The sequence below is a fragment of the Sminthopsis crassicaudata genome, chromosome 2 (assembly GCF_048593235.1).
Source record: "Sminthopsis crassicaudata isolate SCR6 chromosome 2, ASM4859323v1, whole genome shotgun sequence".
Taxonomy (NCBI): domain Eukaryota; kingdom Metazoa; phylum Chordata; class Mammalia; order Dasyuromorphia; family Dasyuridae; genus Sminthopsis; species Sminthopsis crassicaudata.
This window is the reverse complement of record NC_133618.1, coordinates 598018772-598038456: the sequence shown is the minus strand read 5'-3', so window position 1 is coordinate 598038456 and position 19685 is coordinate 598018772.

Genomic DNA, 19685 nt, shown 5'->3' with positions numbered 1-19685 from the left:
TAATTAAAAGATGAGAAAGAGAAAGAAAGAGATGGATGTAGAAGAAAGGGAGAGATTAATGAGGTAAATTATTTGACATTTAGGAAGATGGGTGATTGATGGGCCACTCACTATTATTGTCATAAGTATTGGCTCAAAAAGAGAGTATAGAAATCTACCTTACCCAACAGACAATTAAGAAGAGAAGATGAAGAAAAGGTAGTGGAGGGGAGAGAGAGAAGAACTGACAGAAGATGGCAGATCAGAGAGGCAAATAATAGAAACAAAAGACTGAGAAGGATGGAAATAGTTAAAGGAGAAAGAGGACAAAAAGAGGACAAAAACAGGATGGAAGGAAATACACAGTAATCATAACTGTGAATGTGAATGGGACGAATATTTCCATAAAATGGAAGCAGATAGATCATAAGCCAGAATCCTACAATACATTGTAGAAACATACTTGAATCAGAGAGGTGCACTCAGAGTAAAGGTAAAGGGGGAGCAGAATCTGTTGTTTCAGTTAAAGCAAAAAAAGTTTCCTGTTGCTCAATTCTAATTTTTAGAGTTATTTTCATCTTTAAAACTCTGTATGCCCTTTTCTGGTTAGTTAACTTATTTTCCATTATCTTCTTGTTCTCCTTGGATGGTTTTTATTTTTTAATTTTTTTCCTCAAGTTTCTCATTTGATTAAATTCTTTTTTTGAGTTCTTCTATATATTCTCTCTAGACAGGGAGCCAGGAACATTTTGTGTTATTCTTTGAGATAGTTTTTTTTTTTTTTTTTTAACTTCAGTGTCCTCATCTGAAGGTAAACTCTGGTCTTCCCTGTTCCCACAGTATATTTCTATAGTGAGGTCTTTCTTCTTTGCAGGTTCATTTTTTTTTTAAAAAATAAAAGGATCAGTGTAAGCATCTCCAATCTTGAGGTAGGGGAGATAGTGCCTCGGGCTTCATCTCAGCTCTCCCCTCTGTCTGGGAACCGCAAACCAAGAGTTCCATCCTCCAGCAAATGCCCAAAGCCAGGTAGTCTCCCTGTCCCACTGCTTCTGCACTCATGGGTGTATTGATTCTCTCTCTCCCAGGACCCTTTCTCTGTCACACAGCCAAGGTTCCCTTGTCTACCTGGACTCAGACCCCACAAGACTCCAGAAGCTATCAAGGAGATGAAAGATTCTATGGTTTCTGCTGAGGCTCCAGCCACACTCAGCTAGTCCCAGGGCTCCCCACCGCGTGATTCTGAAGAGAAAACCTGGAGATGTTTGCACTTTACACAGGTTAATCATTGGGCTTGGATCTATCTTCTCATCTTCTCAGGTTGTATCAGGAGGACCCCTGTTCTGCCCCAAGTCTTCTTGATTTTTTACCAGTCTATGTTTGCCCTAAGGTACAAATATGTTCCATTGGGGGGAAATCTGGAGAGCCTGAAATTTATCAAGCTACTCCACCATTTTCCCAGTATTACAGAATGTAAAATACATAATTTTATTACATTAAATTTAAAAACTTTTACACAAACAAAATCAGTGCAACAAAGGTTATGAGAAAAGCAGAAAGATGAGAAAGTAAGTATCTCTGATAAAGGTCTCATTTGTCAAATATATAGAGAATTGAGTCAAATTTATAATATGTCATTACCCAATTGATAAACAGTCAAAGGATATGAACAGGCAGTTTTCAGTTAAAGAAATCAAAGCATTCTATAGGCATATGAAAGAATGTTCTAAATAATTTTTGATTAGAGAAATACAAATTTAAAAACTTTGAGGTACACGTCCTATCTATCAGATTGGCTAATATGACAAAAAAAAGAAAATCTATAAATTTTGGAGAGGATTGAGAAAATTAGGGCACTAATGCACTCTTGCTGGAGCTGTGAAATGATCTAAACATTCTAGAGAGCAATCTGGAACTACATCCAAAGGATAGCTACTCTATGGACATACCCTTTGACCCAATGATAGCACTAGTAGATCTATATCACAAAGAATTTTTTTTTTAAAGAGAAAAGGACCTATATGTGAAAAAAATATTTATGGAAGCCTTTTTGGTAGTGGCAAAATATTGGAACTCTGGGGGGTGATTGTGGAATGGCTGAACAAGCCATGGCATATGAATGCAATGGAATAAAAACTACTGTACAGTAAGAAATGAATCTACAGACTTCAAAAAAAAAAGCTTGGAAAGACATACAAATACATGCAAAGTGAAATGAGAAAAAAATGACAATTGGGGCAGTTAGGTGGCGCAGTGGATAGAGCACCAGCCCTGAATTCAGGAGGACCCGAGTTCAAATCTGATCTCAGGCACTTAACATTTCTTAGCTGTGTGACTCTGGGCAAGTCACTTAACCCCAGCCTCAGGGGGGTGGGAAGTCTTTAGGGCAGCTAGGTAATACAATGGATAGAGCACCAGCCTTGAATTCAGGAGGACCTGAGTTCAAATTTGGACTCAAGACACTTAATGTGTCCTAGTTGTATGACCCTGGGCAAGTCACTTAACCCTAATTGCCTCAGCCAAAAAAAAAATAAATAAAATAAAATAAACAATTGTGCATAGTATCAGCAACATTAGCAACATTATGTGATGATGAACTATGAATGACTCAGTTTTTCTCAGTAATACAACAATTCAAGAACTCATAAAATAAAACACTATTCATAACTGTAGAGAATCAGAACTGTGGAGAAGTATACTTGAAACAAGGTGTTAACTCAGTGGAATTGAGGAGATGATGGTTCTCTAGTTCACATATATACTTAGTACTTGGTATGGTGATGTAATGGTGCTCTAGTTCACACATATTCAGTATGCTGTAATGATGTAATTGTATTAAGCTATATGAGGGATGAGAAGGACTGGAAATGATACATTCCATCTTGGACCAGCCTCTTGCTGGCTGTCCTGTCTCCTTCGCTCCTCCAATAAAACCAAGGATTCAGGATCATCCCAAGGACCTCTAGAAAGCTAGACTGAACATTACACCTAACTAGATAAAGAACAAATAGATTATAAAGATTGAAGCATTCTTTTTTTCACTTACTTTATTATTTTTTGTTTTTTTTCTTTTGAAATGTTTCTTCTTTCACAACTGTGACTAATATAGAAATGTGTTTTACATTATAGCATATAGCTAGATCAAATTACCCATTGTTTTAAGGAGGAGAGAGAAAAAATTGGAATTTAAATCTTGTAAAAATGAATGCAGAAAATTGTCTTAGCATGTAATTGTGAAAAACAGAAATACTATATTTTTTAAAATGAAATTAATATCCATTATAGATGTTTCTGTTTACAGATGACATTACTTCTGTTTGGGATCCTCCACCATTCTAAAGAATTTGACTAAATCTTATCTAATCAGCACAGAAAAAGAAAGAAAATAAAATGTGCATGAACAATGTTTATCTAGACAATGTAGTTTATATATATATATATATATTCAACAAACACTGTAGATAGACAACGACCTGGACCTAGAATTTAAATAGGAAAGGATTGGATAAATCATATTTGGAAAGTTGTATAGCTTTTTCAGTCACATTATGCTTCTCCTTGACATAAAATCCATCTTTCTAGAACCCTGGCCAAATTAATGCTATTTTCCTTTAGCTCTGTTTACCTTCCCTTTCAATTTCCAAAGCAAAATATCCCTCTCTGACCAGAATTCCCCTATAAGTCACCTTCTGGAAATATTTGAGTGTAAACTCTTTTATGGTAAGGACTGTTTTGGTTTTTGTTTTTTATCCTCAGATCTTAGCACAAAATTCATAGCAATTACCTAATAAATGTTTTTCACTAATTCATGTTTTCTTTCAGGTAAAACATTGAACATTACAACCTGTTTAGAATTAAAATGGTGGATGATTCAAATGGCAAAAGGAGAGAAGTATGATGGGCACAAGTCTACTGTAATATGCTACCAAAATGAATTTTGCATAAGAAAGGCATAAAATATATCAACAAAAAGATGTATGATCAGAAACTGAGGCAAGCTTCCATATAGCAAGAATAAGAACAACTGCATGTACCTATGTTATATTTTTAAAAATGGAGGAAAAGATTCTCTAGCAAAGTTTTCCTCTATCCTCTAGTGGAGGATTTCTAGGCAGAAATGAAGAAGAGAATATCTCTTCTACTTAGGAGGATGAGAAGGAATGGTTGGTTTGCGATCCACATCATTAGAATATATGAGTATTGAAATCCAACAAATGAATTTTCATTGAGAAGTTGTCTATTAGAGCATCTATTTGTTCACAGAACCCTCTCTAAGGCTTTATTTGGTTCTAGGAGATTATATTCTGGATTCTAGAAAAAAAGAATAAAAGCTCTAACTGGCTCTATCAAGTTATAAAGGCATCAGGTACAGGTTCAGACTTCTTTTCTGGAAAGGAAAAGTGTCATATGATAACAGCCTAAGTCTGGAGAAGTTCATCCCTCATTTGACTTAGGGGTAAAAAAATCTTTCTGCCATAATAACTTCACCAAGAATTCAAAGGACCATAATCTGCATCAGTGAGGTATGACCCACACTGAGAAAATCATGGATCTTTGAATATTCAAGTAAAAAGTCATTCACTGATTCATTTGACAATGTTGACAAAATTTTTTAAAAAGTGAATATTTAATGTGTATAGGCTGTTAGGGTAAGGCAACAAGAACAACATTGAGAAATATGACAGTATTCTTGCTATTAACAAAGGAATAGTCTAGTGGGAAGATAAGAAATACAAATGAAAATATGGATAATATCAATGCTAAATAACAATTGACTAGTGCAGAGAGAGTGTTGTAAAAGTCTACAGGAGGAAGACAACACAAGCTTCTTCTTTTCTAAGGATGTAATAGAATCAGTCAATAGGGACAGAAGTCTTATCTAAACTTTGTATCTTTCCTGATTTAGCACATTGTCCTCTCTATATATAGGCACTTAATATTTGCTGAATTGAAATACTTCATAAGAGGAGATATAAGGCTCAAATATTTAGAAAGGAGAAGGAAAGTCATTCCAAATAATTAAAATATATATAAAGGAAGAAGATGCTTTTTTCCCCCTTAGTTGTAAGACATAAAAACTGGAATTAGGTGAATTCATCTTTGCACCAAATCTTAATGCAGCAATCTTAGTGTAGCAGGAGAAAAAAAAAAAAAGTTGAAATGGTGCCTTTTTTCTTTCCTAAAAATATTTTTTCTGGATCTGCCAGCCACAATACAGGATGTAATTATCCTAAGTAAACTCTCCTGCTCTTAAATTTTCTGAGGATTCTATTCAAATAAAAAGCGTTATGCTTTTGCCAAAGGAAGTTTTAAAAAGGAAATGGAAGGAGAGGAAAAGGGCCTAATCCTCTGATCTATCTACGCAATAAAAGGAAAAACCTTTAGGATGAGAGGGTTACACAACAGCTGACAATTAAGTTTCTAAAACACTTGCATGTGTGTTTGACCAGCTTAGTTAATTTAACAAATATCGCCAAGTCAAAAGCCTTTCAAGGTCCTTTTGGGTAGTTTTCCCTTCCTCTCCACCTCCAACTCAGGTAGTGACATGTTTCCTAACCATAGTTCTACTGGCTAAATTCTTCAGCAGTTCCTGCCTTTGAGTAATAGTAGGAAACAATGGAAGAAAATTGGGAAGACCAGCATTTTAGGACCAACTCTGCCAGTGAGTAGCAAGTCCCACAATCAGATTCACATAGTTGTAAGGGCCCTCAGAGGTCATTTTTCTTTCATTCCCTGGGTCTGTTTCTTCCTCCAAAATAAGAAGAGTAGAGTAGGTGATTTCTACACTCTGCTATCCTTTAGTTCTCTTCTCTAGTTTATGTTACCACATTCTTCACTTAGGGGCAGCTAAGTGGCTCAGTGCATAGAGCAATAGATCTAGCATCAGGAAGTCCTGACTTCAAATTTGGTCTCAGACACTTACTAGTTGCTCCAGTCAATTAACCTATCTACTTTAGTTTCCTCATCTGTAAATGAGTAGGAAATGGAAAACCAGTAAAATAAATTTGCCAAGAAAATCCCAATGGGCTCACAAAGAATTGACTATATCTTCAATGACTCAAAAATGACAAATGTATCACTTATCTTCTTAAAGATTCAAAGCTATGTCACTAACCAACATTTATTTTCCCTGAATAATTTGCTCCTATACACAAATGAATAGTGAACAGGCTTCAGAAGAAATCTTGCCTGAGCAAAACTGACCCTAGTGGGCAAATCAGTCATCTAAGACTATATTTTGTACAAGAAAGCTTGATGATCTGCATTAGCTGAGAAGTTTCCTAAATTTATCAAATCATAAGTCCTCTCACCCCACAAAAAGACTGTGTAAATTTTTTTTAATCAATAAGAATAATCTTCTAGTTAATTACTTTCAAAAAGGGGCAATTAGAATGTTGGACATTTTTTTTCCTTTCTCAACCCAGATACCCCTTCAAGGACCTTACTGTAACTTCAGTCCAAATAATTAAGTACAGAGGCACAGCTTGGGGATTATATTGGCCTTTATCAATAGGCCACAGCAGAAAATCGGGGCTGGTGAATTTCACACTGATTATAAGCTAATTTACCTGTGAACAGGGAAACTTGAGAGAAGAATGAGTTAATTATGATAGTGAATATTTAAAAGGTCAGCGACCCACACTTTTAACACAAATATTCAGTTTCTAACAAAAAGTTCAAGCCTAGAAATGCAATCTCCTCTGCCAATGTCTTATCTAATACAGAAAGCCTCAAGATTGCTCCAGCAAAGAGACCTGGGTCAGGCCTTCCTTCAAATGAAATTGTCCCAGTCTTCTCTAGGGCCCCAAAAGCAGGCTTTAATTGGAAAGGGTTTCCTAAAGAAAAAAGGCATCTGACTAACCTACAACCAGGAGAAACTCTCCTGAAATTCTAAACCATTTAGGAGGGGAAAAGGTAGCAAATTAGAGAAAAAGTTATACTCTGTGACCTCAGAGCATCAATCAAATGGGCAAATATTTTGTAGTAAGGTGATCAGGGCCCAGCAACCAAAATCCAGAGAAATAAAGGGGGTCTTGCCTCAGGTCACACAGGAAGTAAGTATCTGAACCTGGATTCTTGTAGATTGTTTCTTATACCTAATCTAGCCTTCTTTCACTTTTTTAAATGAGATACTCCAAGTTTCTTATTTCTTCCCTCAGATCCTCTCTATAATTCTATTTCCATTCTCCTTTGTGTTGAGACATCTTTCTGTAGATTGGTTCTGGAAGTAGATGCTCTAGAATCTTGAGAAAAATGATCCCTTTTGGAGCAGTGAAATGTTTAACAACCAGGGCTTTGAAAAGAAAAATGTATGGGGGACACAATTTTAAGGTTAGTCTGTATTATCAGCATATTTTTCATCAATTTCTTAAGTTTAGACAATCCATAAAACAATAAATAAAGCCCTAATTTGTGGTATTTGGTGAAATCTATGTGTAGAAACACTGAAAATTTAACAATTAGCTCTTGAGTGTCAGTACAAGCTTAATCTAGCATATCTTTGTCTTCAGATAAAGTACATTTTTTGGACTCACTATGAGGAGGTAAAGTCAAGGAAGGACAAGAAATATTTTTACTGGGCTGGGAAAGATTCAAGCTTCACAGAGTTACTGCAATAATAGGTATAATTGGGCATAAATTTACATGGGAAGTAGAATTATTTTTCTTAATCTTCATTATTTTCTTTTATGTTCTACAATTTGAATGAGGGTGATCTAAGCACTTCAATAACCTAGATTAGAAATATACAAAAGTCAAAGGAAATGGGAGCCTGGTGACAAAGAAGAATCAATCCAAAATTATGTTCTAGTTACTCAAAGTCCAGATAAAATGGCACCTCCTCCATGAAGATTTCTCTTATTCACCTCTCCTGCCCAAATTTACAAACTCATAGAACTATATTTTTATTTCTCATATGTTTCCTCATTTACTTTGTATGCTATTTATTGATGTGCATATCATATAACTCCTCTTATAAAGTAAACTCTTTCAACTGTGTCTTATCTTTCTACTCACTCCCAACACTGGATGAGCTAAGCTGGATAAAATACAAATATCCAAGACTTGGAAGAGATAGAGGGGGAGGTTTCAGCAGCTGCTGCCAGTCAGTCTCTGCTCTGAAGAGAGAGAAGGACTCTGGTAACTTCAAAGGCCATTGGCAAGTCACATTCAGATACCAATTTTCAAACTATTCAGTGACTTGGTGAATGATTCTTCACCTAAAGTGTTTCAGAGGAAATTTAAAGTTGAAGTTAAACATGCTATTACCCAAGAGTACATTGGAGCCACCTTGAACCATCTCTTATGAGCCAATTGTTAAATTTTTCATTGTGAGCATTTACACTTCAGAAACTGGAAAAGTTACAAATAAGGGCTTGATTTATTGTTTTGTTCATTGTCTGGATTTCAGTAGAGGAGAAAATGTTTAATAATGCAGAACACACTTATAAGGATATCCTATATGCATTTCCCATTCCAGACAATATCTTGTTGAAAGTTTACTAGCATATCACCACTTATGGCTCACCATAGGGAATGAGGGGACACAATTTCATGAACACTGGAAATTCTCAGGTGAAGAAACTTCCCCCCGGTCCTGCAGAATAGACTTGTTCTGCAATGTATCATCTTAGAAGATTGCCTGGAGACAAGGTTACAAAATCAGTGTGACAAAGGCAGGACACATACTTGGCCACCTCTCAAGAGGTACACCTTTAAATCAGAGATGCTTTTACCTTAATATGCCACAAAGGATTCGGACTTTAACTGTATGGATCCTTCTCCTGACATCCTGACAGATGACATATTCCCTCCATCAAGTGATGGCCAACACAGTTTTTGAACTTACCTTGGACAACCAACAGTCCACTGGCAGAGTTATAATCAAAATATCTTGGGTTTGGTGGGATCAGCCAGATTGTGAGTTCCATCAGCACAATTGTTGAGAGATTATCTCCTCTCCAAGCCACAGCATGTACTCCTCTGTGACAAGGGGAAAACAGAAAGTGAGTGAAATTCTGAGTTGGGAGTTGGAGTTCCCATTGGATGGCCTAAATCTTCTCTAAAAAGTAGGGGGAAAAGTCATTTTACATAGCATTTGAATTGTATTGTGTTGAATACTGAACATCAACAACTGTTTATTTAGCACCTACAGGGTACAAATCACTGCACCAGATGCTAGGAACATGCAAAGTTTACATAATACAACTCCTGCCTCAGTTTAGAAATGGAATAAGACACGAACCCAGATCTGAAGGGCCAAGGAAGGGCATTTCATTAAAAGTGAAGAAGACATTTCATTAAAGGATAATTAGGAATTTAACAGGAAGGAAAAGATAGGTGTTTTAGACATGGGCAATCAAGAGAAAAGACACAAAGGCTATAAGGTATGTGGCACATTTGAGTGAGGGAAAGCAATATGGCCAAAAACAAAAGTATATAAAAAGTAATAATATGAGATGGGGTCTATTTTGCCATTGAAATGGAAGAAAAAAGGAGAAAATATTCATTTTCTAGACAATCAAATGCAGTTTGATGAGTAACCCAAAAAACAAATCTACTGGTACATGTGTTTTGGACCAACACTATGTACTGACAAAGACACAGGCTCAGAATTGAATAGGTTTTGTAATTTACTTTTAATGACTTCAAACATCTCCCTAAAATAAAAACTCATCTAATAATACTCTCCCACTGAAGCTGGAAAATGAAGAATTATGGACAGACTCTGAAGAACTAAAGTTGAAAGTCACTCCAAGGGCAAGGAGAAACATGTAGAGGTATTCAACCCAAGCAACAAAGAATTACACAAAGAAAATGGAAGGAACATCATCAAAGGAATGAAGGCCTAGAAAAAAAAAGTGGATTTGATAGGTTAGCTGTGAGAGACCAGTGGGGAATAGAAATCATTTTGAGGAAACAATAAGTAGTGACAATGCTGAGGCTTCAGATATTGAAAAAAATTTTTATGTACCATCCAAAAAGAAAAGAGAGATGGATAGAACTTTAAGTCCAAGGTTTCATTAGCATATTGGCAGGCAGATGGGAAGGAGCCAATGGAGGAGTAAAGTTTGAAAATCAATGAGAGACAGAGATGAATGACTAGAACAAAATCCTATACAAGGCATGAGAGGATGGTAAAGGGCATAGGTGATAGATGTATATACAACTCACTTTCTTCAGAATCATATGAAATGATTCAAAGCCATCTATACTGGCTCGAAGTAGGGTATTTTACTCCTATTCTGTCTTTCATGTGATAGCAAAATATGTACATTCATCAAAGCTTCTGGTACAATAGAAATGGCACTAGTTCTGGAATTAGAAGAGATGAGTTCAAAAGCCCTTCTGATGCTTTCTATTGGTTTACCTTGGCCGACCTCCCTAGGTTTCAGCTTCCTTATCTATAAAATAGAAGAGTTGAACTAGATGGTCTCTTAGGTATCTTCTAATTCTAGATATATGATGTTGAGATAGCTAAGAAATATATTATGTCTGCTACTAATTCAGATTGTAACACCCTATACCATAATATATTGTTTTATAAATTGTTATAGCTGAATATTTTTATCACATGGGTGTCTAACCTTCTGGTGGTGAAGATTAGGTAGACTGAATCTGTATTTAATTAGTCTGAGGAGTTGAAATACCTCTTCTATGATCAGAGAAAAGAAAGAGAGTATGTAATGATACTGAGAAGGTTTGAGAAAGGAAAAAATGTCTTAGAGAACTCATACCAGATGGACATAATCTCAGTGAAATAGGAAACTAGTCTGTGCTAGTTAGCATAAGGCTCAGAATAAGGTTGGGAAGGAGATGTAAGAAAAGATTTAGAACATATGTTGGAAATGAGATAGGGCATCAATAAGGGCAGCATAGGAAAATTATCAAACAGCCATGAACAGCTAGCTGAAATTGTACAATACCAATTTGTAGCAGGTAATGTCTACCCTACCTAATCTGTTTTTTTTGTTTTGTTTTTTTTGGTGATATTCTCCACCAATTCCTAGTTGTACTAGAAAAAGGGGCCAGAGATATCAGATGGTGAATATTATCAAGGAATTCAATTCTATTGAAAATGGTAGAAGTTTGAAGAGAACTGGATGGATTGTAATATAGTAGCTAGTGAAACATCAAAGTGGAAGACTATGTGATGAAGGAAAGATTAACTCAAGTAAAGCAAAACTAGGTGAAAAGGTCTAGATTAGTATTTAGTAAAGAGACAAGATTTCAGTAGGAGTGAAGAGTATCTTATGATTTGATTAAGGTCATGGAACATGTGGAAGAATAGAAGGCTGTAATTAGAGTTAACTTTCAAAGTTCCAGCTTTTAAAAATAATGATGTCTAAGAAAGAGCTACACGTATTTGTGTGTGAAGTTGGGTGGAAAATGAAGTTATTGGCACAAAGTGGTTAAGGAAGTAAGAAGTCAAGTTTCTAGAGGAGTCACCAATATGAACATTTTGAACTTTCAACAATAAATATTAAAGTATCTAAGGATAATGGGAAGTGGGAAGCAATGTACTGCCTCAATACTGAGGCCATTTGAGAGAGTGACCTTAAGGTAGAAGACATGCAATAATAGAAAGATGTTATATAAATGTCATTAACTGAACTATAAGGGAACATTTATTCTTTACAATATGCAATGCTGCTTCCAGAAACAGATCTAGATTAAAGAGTTTAGATGTCTCAAGTTTCAACTAACTTTTCCATGCTCACATAGCTACTAAATGATCCAAGAGTGGCTTTGAAAACTGGTCTTCTTAAACCCAGATCCCTTACATTACCCACTAAACTATACTACCTCATTCAGTAGTAGGAGAGAAGAAAAATATTTCTCATAATTCTTTTTTATTAAAGCTTCTTTATTTTCAAAATATTTGCATAAATAATTTTCAAAATTTACCCTGCAAAAGTTTGTGTTCCAAATTTTCCCCTTCCTTCTTCCTAGAAAGCAAGTAATCCAATATAGATTAAATATATAGAATTCATACATATGAATTATTATCATGATGCACAAGAAAAATCAGATCAAAAAGGAAAAAAATAAGAAATAAAAAGTGTAAGCAAACAACAAGAAAAAAGGTGAAAATACTATGTTGTGATCCACACTCAGTTTCATAGTCCTCCTCCTAGATGCGGCTGGCTCTTTCCATCACAAGTCTATTGGAATTGGCCTGAATCACCTCACTATTGAAAAGAGTTGTGTCCATCAGAATGGATCATTACATAATTTTTTTTACTGTGTACAATGATCTGTTGGTGCTATTCACTTCATTTAGTATCAGTTCATGTAAGTCTCTTCAGGCCCTTCTGAAATCATCCTGCTGATTGTTTCTTATAGAATGATAACGTTCCATAGTATTCAAAAACATAACTTATTCAATCATTCTCCAGCTGATGACATCCACTGTTTCCAGTTTCTTGCCACTACAAAAAGAGTCGCTACAAATATTTTTGGACATGTGGATCCTTTTCCTTTTTTTTTTTTTCTTTGAAGAGAAGAAAATTTAACTTGAATTTTGAAAGCAAAAATTTGGTATAAAAATCTCATTGGGAAAAGCAGCATGGTATAGGAAAGAGTTAAATGGATTTCAAAAATTAGAAGACTTGATTCAAGTTTTGCCTTTGCTAGAGCTGCATAGGTTTGGGTAATTCATTTAAAAGTTAATTCCTAAATGCTTGTGCTGGGTACAGAGCTTAGCTATTAGGATACAAAGAGAAGCTAATACACGTCTTTGCCTTCAAGAGCTTACACACTGATGGACAGATATAATTTATTCCATTCCATGGAATAATATAGTACAGATAAATCTTTTCAAACAAGACTGAATCATAGTCATGTCCCCCAGTCCTAATTAGAATAAACATACCTCTCATTATAATATTCATTCTCTCAGTTACTTGTTAACTAAACAGAGTTGACTCTTGCACCCCAAACATCCTCTTTTTGTTGGGTCTTTGGTATCTGAGAGTGTCACTGACCCTTTTATTAATTATTGCTAGCATGACTAATAAAATGATTAATTACCCAGAAACTCTCTCTCAAACTTTTTATTCATCAGACAGAGCTTACTTAGCAAAATGAAACTGGGCAGAGAGCATGAGACATGAATCTGAGTTGAAACTAGAAATGCAAGTGAGAATAATGGTTTGAGTTCTGTCAGGCAGGAGGAGACTTGCTTAACATTGACAGGGGAAATCTCATGGAGAAGAATTGCTGGAAGCAGATGGAATGAGTTTCTTAAGATATAGCCAAGGCAATAAAGTTTACTTTTTGTCCCTAGCAGCACTCAATCACTTGAAGCTTACAACAGGAGCACAATACACATGCACACATATACAATACATTTATTTTATTTTTTTAAGTGATTTGCTCAGTCACAGGTAATATCTGAGGCTGCATTTGAACTTAGGTCCTCCCAACTCCAGGGACAGCACTCTACCCACTGCACCACTTACCTGCCCCTCACACAATTTTAAGAACAGCTGTGAAACTGAAAAATCACCAAATCCAAACTTCTTAAATCTTTGGTTTCAAGTATCTTGTGAGCAAATAACATGATTGAATCTCACCCATTGTCTTTCTTCTTCCACTTCCCAGTTGCAATGGTAATAATCCAAAATTGGGCTTCCTAAGGCAGAAGCGAATTCCAAAGTTTAAGATTAAATGGGAATCACCTTTCTAGTTTAAATGGGGATCACCTTTCTAGTTTAAATGGGGATCACCTTTCTAGGTTGTAAGACCCTCTCTGTCTGTTAAACTCTGTACCAAACCTCTCACTCCCATCTTAGAGACATTCATACCTCTCTGCAAAAGAATGGGTGCTCCATAAATACTCAATGCCCTTCAATTAAAGTATATTTGAAATTAGCAACATTTCCTCTCAAGTCCCTTCTCTTCTTATTCTAGCTGTGTTTAATTTGTTTGTACAAAAATGCCTAAATTTAATATAGGGGAAAATATGTATTTTCTCTTTTATGATCTCACCTATCCCATTGCCTTAGAAATTCTCCCCCTAGCCATAGTGATGAAAAATAGCTTCTTCCACTTAAATCTTTATCTGGATGGGGAGGAAGGGGAGTAATGGGAGGAGAATAGCATAACAATTGCACTTACATTTAGAATGCATATTCATTGGGTACTTCTTGTAGTATATAAGATCTGATCTAAATCTACATTTCTGCCCAATTGCTTTGTAAATCTTCCCTGAGGTTTTTTTTTATTAAATAGAAAATCCTTACCCATATCATTTATTTTCTTAGGTTTTTCAATCACTGAGATAATGAAGTTAAAATATTTCTAATTCTTGTTTTTCTAGTCTTCTCTGCAATTTCATTGGCACAACATAAAACCTATAAATTAATTTAGGTAGTATCATTTTAATTTTATTAGCAAGGCCCAACTTTGAAATAAAAAGATTATCCTTTAATTATGGTAAGACTTTGATGATTACATTTCTATGTCTTGGGTGTGTCTTGTTGACTATCAGATATTTTATGCATTCTGTAGTTAATTTTTAATGGGACTTTTTTCTATAATTTCCTCCTGATTTTTGTTACTGATACAAAGAAATGTCAACATTAGGGGGGACTTACTTTATGTTCTATTAATTTTCAAAACTATTAATTGATTGCTTTTCTTTAGTTTTCTAAATAAATTTACCATGCAATCTTCCTTATTTCTTTCACCATACTAATGTTTAAGCATCTCTGGCATAAAGTAAACTTGGACATAGTGAATAATTTCCATATACCACTGCTGTAGTCTCTGAAATAACAGAATGATTTGTGAAAAAAAACATAATTCAATAACATTACCTTGTCATCTTTTATGAGAGGTCAAATTCTTAAAATTATTATTGGTAACAATATTTTAACACTTGGAAGCTGATAAGGCATAGAATGGAATAGTTAGAACAATCTTCAAGATCCACTTATGCCTGCTTTAATTCAATTCAATTCCCATTTATAAGCATGTGCAATGATAAGCTAAGTTTGTGAAGGTTAGGGACTAAGGATACAAAGACAAAAATGAAAAAGTGTCTGTCCTCAAGAAGTATACATTATAACAAGGCCGTTTTAAGTTTATGTCACTAAGCACTGTTGTAGAGGGATGCAAAGTGAAGTGAGGGATGCATACTGAAATCCCAACGTGCTACCATATAGCTAAACATTTATTGACTATATATCTGAATTAAATTACTCACTGAATTGCTTATTTCATATATATCCCTATATTTGTCCTATCATTATGTCTTTTTAATATCATTATCAATCTGTTCATATATTACTATCTATCCATTACTATCTATCTATTATCATTGTCATCTATTTGTCCATTTATCATTATCTATAGCTCTATATCATGTCTGTCTCTAACATTAGAACTATTTTTAATCATAACATCCATTCATAAGTCATTGTTTATTTAGCTATCATCTCTCTATTATTCTCTCCCAATTAAATTCAGATTTTTAATTTTTAGATTGAATTTATATTTTCACTGGCATAGAGCCCTTCAAGAGGGAAAACTTACTTTTACATTGCAGCAAAGTACTTCCTTTGCAACTAATGAAAAGTGCCTTGCACAGAACCCTACAGTACATCTATGCCAAGAACACGACTTGAACTGTTTTCTCTGACCATGGCTGTGAGACAGTGCAAAGAATACTGACTTTGGAGTCAGAATGAGTGGAGTTACACTCAGCTTTTTCCACTCCAGAGCTGTATATTACCTCTGGGTACCTCAAGTCCCCTGTCAGTAAAATGAGGAGAATACTGCCAGATCTCCATATTTCATAAGATTATTAGGAAACACAAATGCCAAACACATTGCACACTATAAAATAGTAGCTATATTATTACATGTTAATATTAACATGAGAAACTTCTATAGAATCCAGTGAGAAAAGTCTATTTAAACTCTGATAACTCAAAACAACTACCATTTGTCATTTCTGAGATATCCTCAAGAATTATTAAATATTTCTTTGCTTTTGTAGAACATAGATTAATTAATTGTTCAACTTTTTTGGGAGGGGATTTCCTTTTTATTATTGCTGTTGTTTTAGTCATGTCTGACTCTTCATGACCCCATTTGAGATTTCTTCACAGAGACACTACAGTGGTTTGCTATTTCCTTCTTCAAACATACGTATAGAAACATATTTACATATGTATATAGGACTTGATGATTCTTCTGTTCAGTGTGTTGTAGCATTCCATACTCTAGCTTGATCAAAATGCGAGATACATACTCCCCTTATGAAATCATGGCAAGTTGAAGCAACTTTCACTTTTTCAATTCAACAAACATTAAGCACCCACTATGTGCAGGGCACATGAAACAATTTCTGATCCATGCAGTTTTTGAATACTATCCCCCTCTTCACTTACTTCCTCTAGGAAATGAACTTATGGGTGCTTATGTTGCAACAACAACCAAATGGAACCATTTAGTTTTGCTTTACCCATTGGTTTTGCTTAACTTTTTCTTTAATTTCAAAGAAGCCTGTGTTTTTTGGGGAATGATAGGTTAGAAAAGCAAATTATATCAAGAAGAAAAATAAGTTTATTTAATATGTTTTCAGACAAGCAATTTTTGTGTGTGTGTGTCAAAGTATTTTTTTTTTTTTATCAATAGCTATTTCTTAAGAAGAAAGTTATTAGGATAAATAATTAAGATACCTATCTTGTAGTCATTGAGGGTACCAATGCTAATTGTTCTTGTGCTTTAGGAACTTATAAGCAATATATCATGGTGAGACCAATCGGGATCTGGTGCAGCACTTGTATTCAGATCTTCTGGATTCCAAAGCTGGCACTTCATCCCCTACATGAAGTTGCTTTTCACACAGTGGATAGAGAACCAGCCTTGGAGTCAGAAAGACTTGAGTGTAACTTCTGCTGATTCTTACTATAATCATGGGCAAGTAAGTGACTCTTCATCAGTGCCCCTAGCAACTCTCAAAAGTTATTAAACTATTGAGAGTTACTGCTCTACAATAGTGGGGATAATATGCATAATAGGAACTCCCTGCTAAGTGAAATTCCAAGTTCTGACCAGGGGAGAAAAGTTTATACACACAAGGCAACAATGAGTTGGTTTGGGTGATAAATCCCACTTTTTGGTCATTTTCATACTTAGGAATTCCTATGAACAGTTAATGTTTTCAAAACCCCCTGTTATGAAAGAGAACCTCTCTTTCTTTTTTTCTCTAACCCATATCCAACCAATTCTCTTACCCCCTTCACTTCCTAAGATCATTCCTTCAAAAGGGTCTTACATTCCAGGTAGTAAATGGAGAATCTCTTTCACTTGACTGTTCATTTTGTCTTAAATTCTTTCCAGCTCTTCCTATCCAATTTCGACTTTCTAATGCAAAAGTGTGAATTAAGTCTCCATTCTTGACTGTATTTAGTTCTGTTAACTCTGATGAAAATCTTAGAATTATCCCCCAAACACTACCAGGTAATTCATTCCCAAATACTTTTTGCCTCTTGTACTCTTAATGGTGCCTTAATGGACAAAGCCACTTTTTCTAGTGTCTTACAGCTCAGCAGAAGCCTCAAAGTTTCTGAAACTGTATCCTGGGGACTCGGGCCCTTGTAGTTGTCCATTCTCTCAGTTATTTAATGGGAAATCAAGGATTGATACTCAAGGTCTACAAAAACCTTCCTCTTGAAGTCTGTCTGGCACTGCTTGCCAAGTCTTATAACACCTCATTTTCACGCCTCTCCTAATGTTCTTTAAGAATTGAACAAGCAAACAAGATGAAAGACATTTATGATATTTAATAGAAACCATAGTCAGAGAATAGTTTCAAAGTTTTAGCGGGGGGGGGGGGGGGGCCACTTTAAGTAGGCAGCATTAACAGTCCTGAGGAGAACTACTTATGAAGTAAAGGCTCCATTTGATTTTTTGGGATAGAACATAGAGTTTGTCAAGGACTCTTGATGGAGTTTTGGAATTACGAAGTTGCTGTCTTGACATCCTTGCCCCTGAAGAATTATTAACTTTTAGAATGCTCTCACCCACTCAAACTTTCAAAGTTAAGATTCATATTATTATACTACAGGAATCACAGCAATGCAGCCTCGATGGCATTACTGTTGTTAAAGGAAAATTTCATAGCAAAAAGTAACAATATATATACACTAAAGAAAACACTTGATGATTTTTGAAGGAATATTTCTGTAAAGGGCTAGAACTGAGCAGATGCACTTAACCTAGCACTTAAGGCTAATTACTAATTGGACAATTGTCTATTAACATGTTTGGAGAATGATCCTACTCTCCGTGCTGGCTCGGTCTGTGGGTGTGGTGAGAGAAGGGAGGAGAGATCAGTGGGTGGAGTAGGAGGAGGATCATTCTTTTGGCTGTGGAAAGAGAGGAAGGAGGTGTGTATATTCCTAGATTTAATCCCCTGACCCTGACCCCAAAAGACCAAGAATAAAGACTTTTGCTTATCCTGACTCTGGCTGATTCTAAGATATCCAGGGTCTCAACATATTTTTGCACCAATATTTAAAAAAAAAATCTATTCTATAGGTATCAGGTACAAGGGAAAAAATAAGTCTTGTGAGGCTGCAGTTCAGAAATGTGTGACACTGTCTTACTTGTAGCATCCCTGAGCTGGTACCTATGTGTGTGAACATGCATGTGTGTGTGTGTGTGTGTGTGTGTGTGTGTGTGTGTCTGTATGTGTATACAAAGAATCTTCTTCCCTGGGAGGAGCAATACAATGGCACCAGACCCTATTTTCTTCTAGGGGAGAATAGACAAAGATTGGGTTACAGAGAATGACAAACACTATTTACTTCTTCCTATGGGATGTGTCCAAGCAATGCTTTGTAAGAGTCAGTAAAGATGGAAAGGTGGGAGGGTAATACAGCAGGGACACTTGGGGCAGGATGGCCTTAGGCTATGCACAGCTTTGTACATTAGCATCCTTAGGGTGCCCAGTGTAGAATAGTAGTGTAGCAAAGGGAAAGAATACGGGTACACCTTAACAGAATAAAAGGAACATGGGAGAAAAAGATATTTTGTTTTGATGTAAATTGTGTCCCCTTTAACCTTTGGGGGAACTCTGAAATTGTGTTCCCTTTAAACTGTGGGGAAGGGTGATTCCAGGTCTCATGCTCTCACCTGGGAGGGGCACACCTTTCCCAGACAACACCTTTTCCAAGTTAAGTGGTCTCATTCTATTGGATAGCTTGGTCAGGGGCATAATCACCACCTTCGGTTGAATTGGAGATTAATCCCTCCAACTGCTCCCAGCTTGGGCTTGGGATAACCCTGAAAAAGCTTCAGAAGGCTAAATAAAAGTCAACTCTGAACCCCAAATCTTTGCAGAAGTACTACAGGATTTTGCCCACTGCTGTAGATGTTTTCTTCACAGTGTTAACTTACCTTTGCCAAATTCCTAGTCAGAAAGGCCCACTATGAAAACTGTCTCCTTAGTGTAAATAAATCCCATTCTTTGTCACAAACCTCCTGCCTGTATTCATTGGGGTTTGTTAAAGATTCTTTGTCAAAGCCTATCACTGGCCAAGGGGATCCCATTGCTGTTAGGGGATCTCTTAACCTCAATTCTCGCACCTCATCAGTTTTTGCTTCATATCCCCAGCTTTACCATGGTACTTGGTATATAAAAGGAGTTTTAACAAGTACTTGCAGCATTAAATGGATTATATCAGTTTACA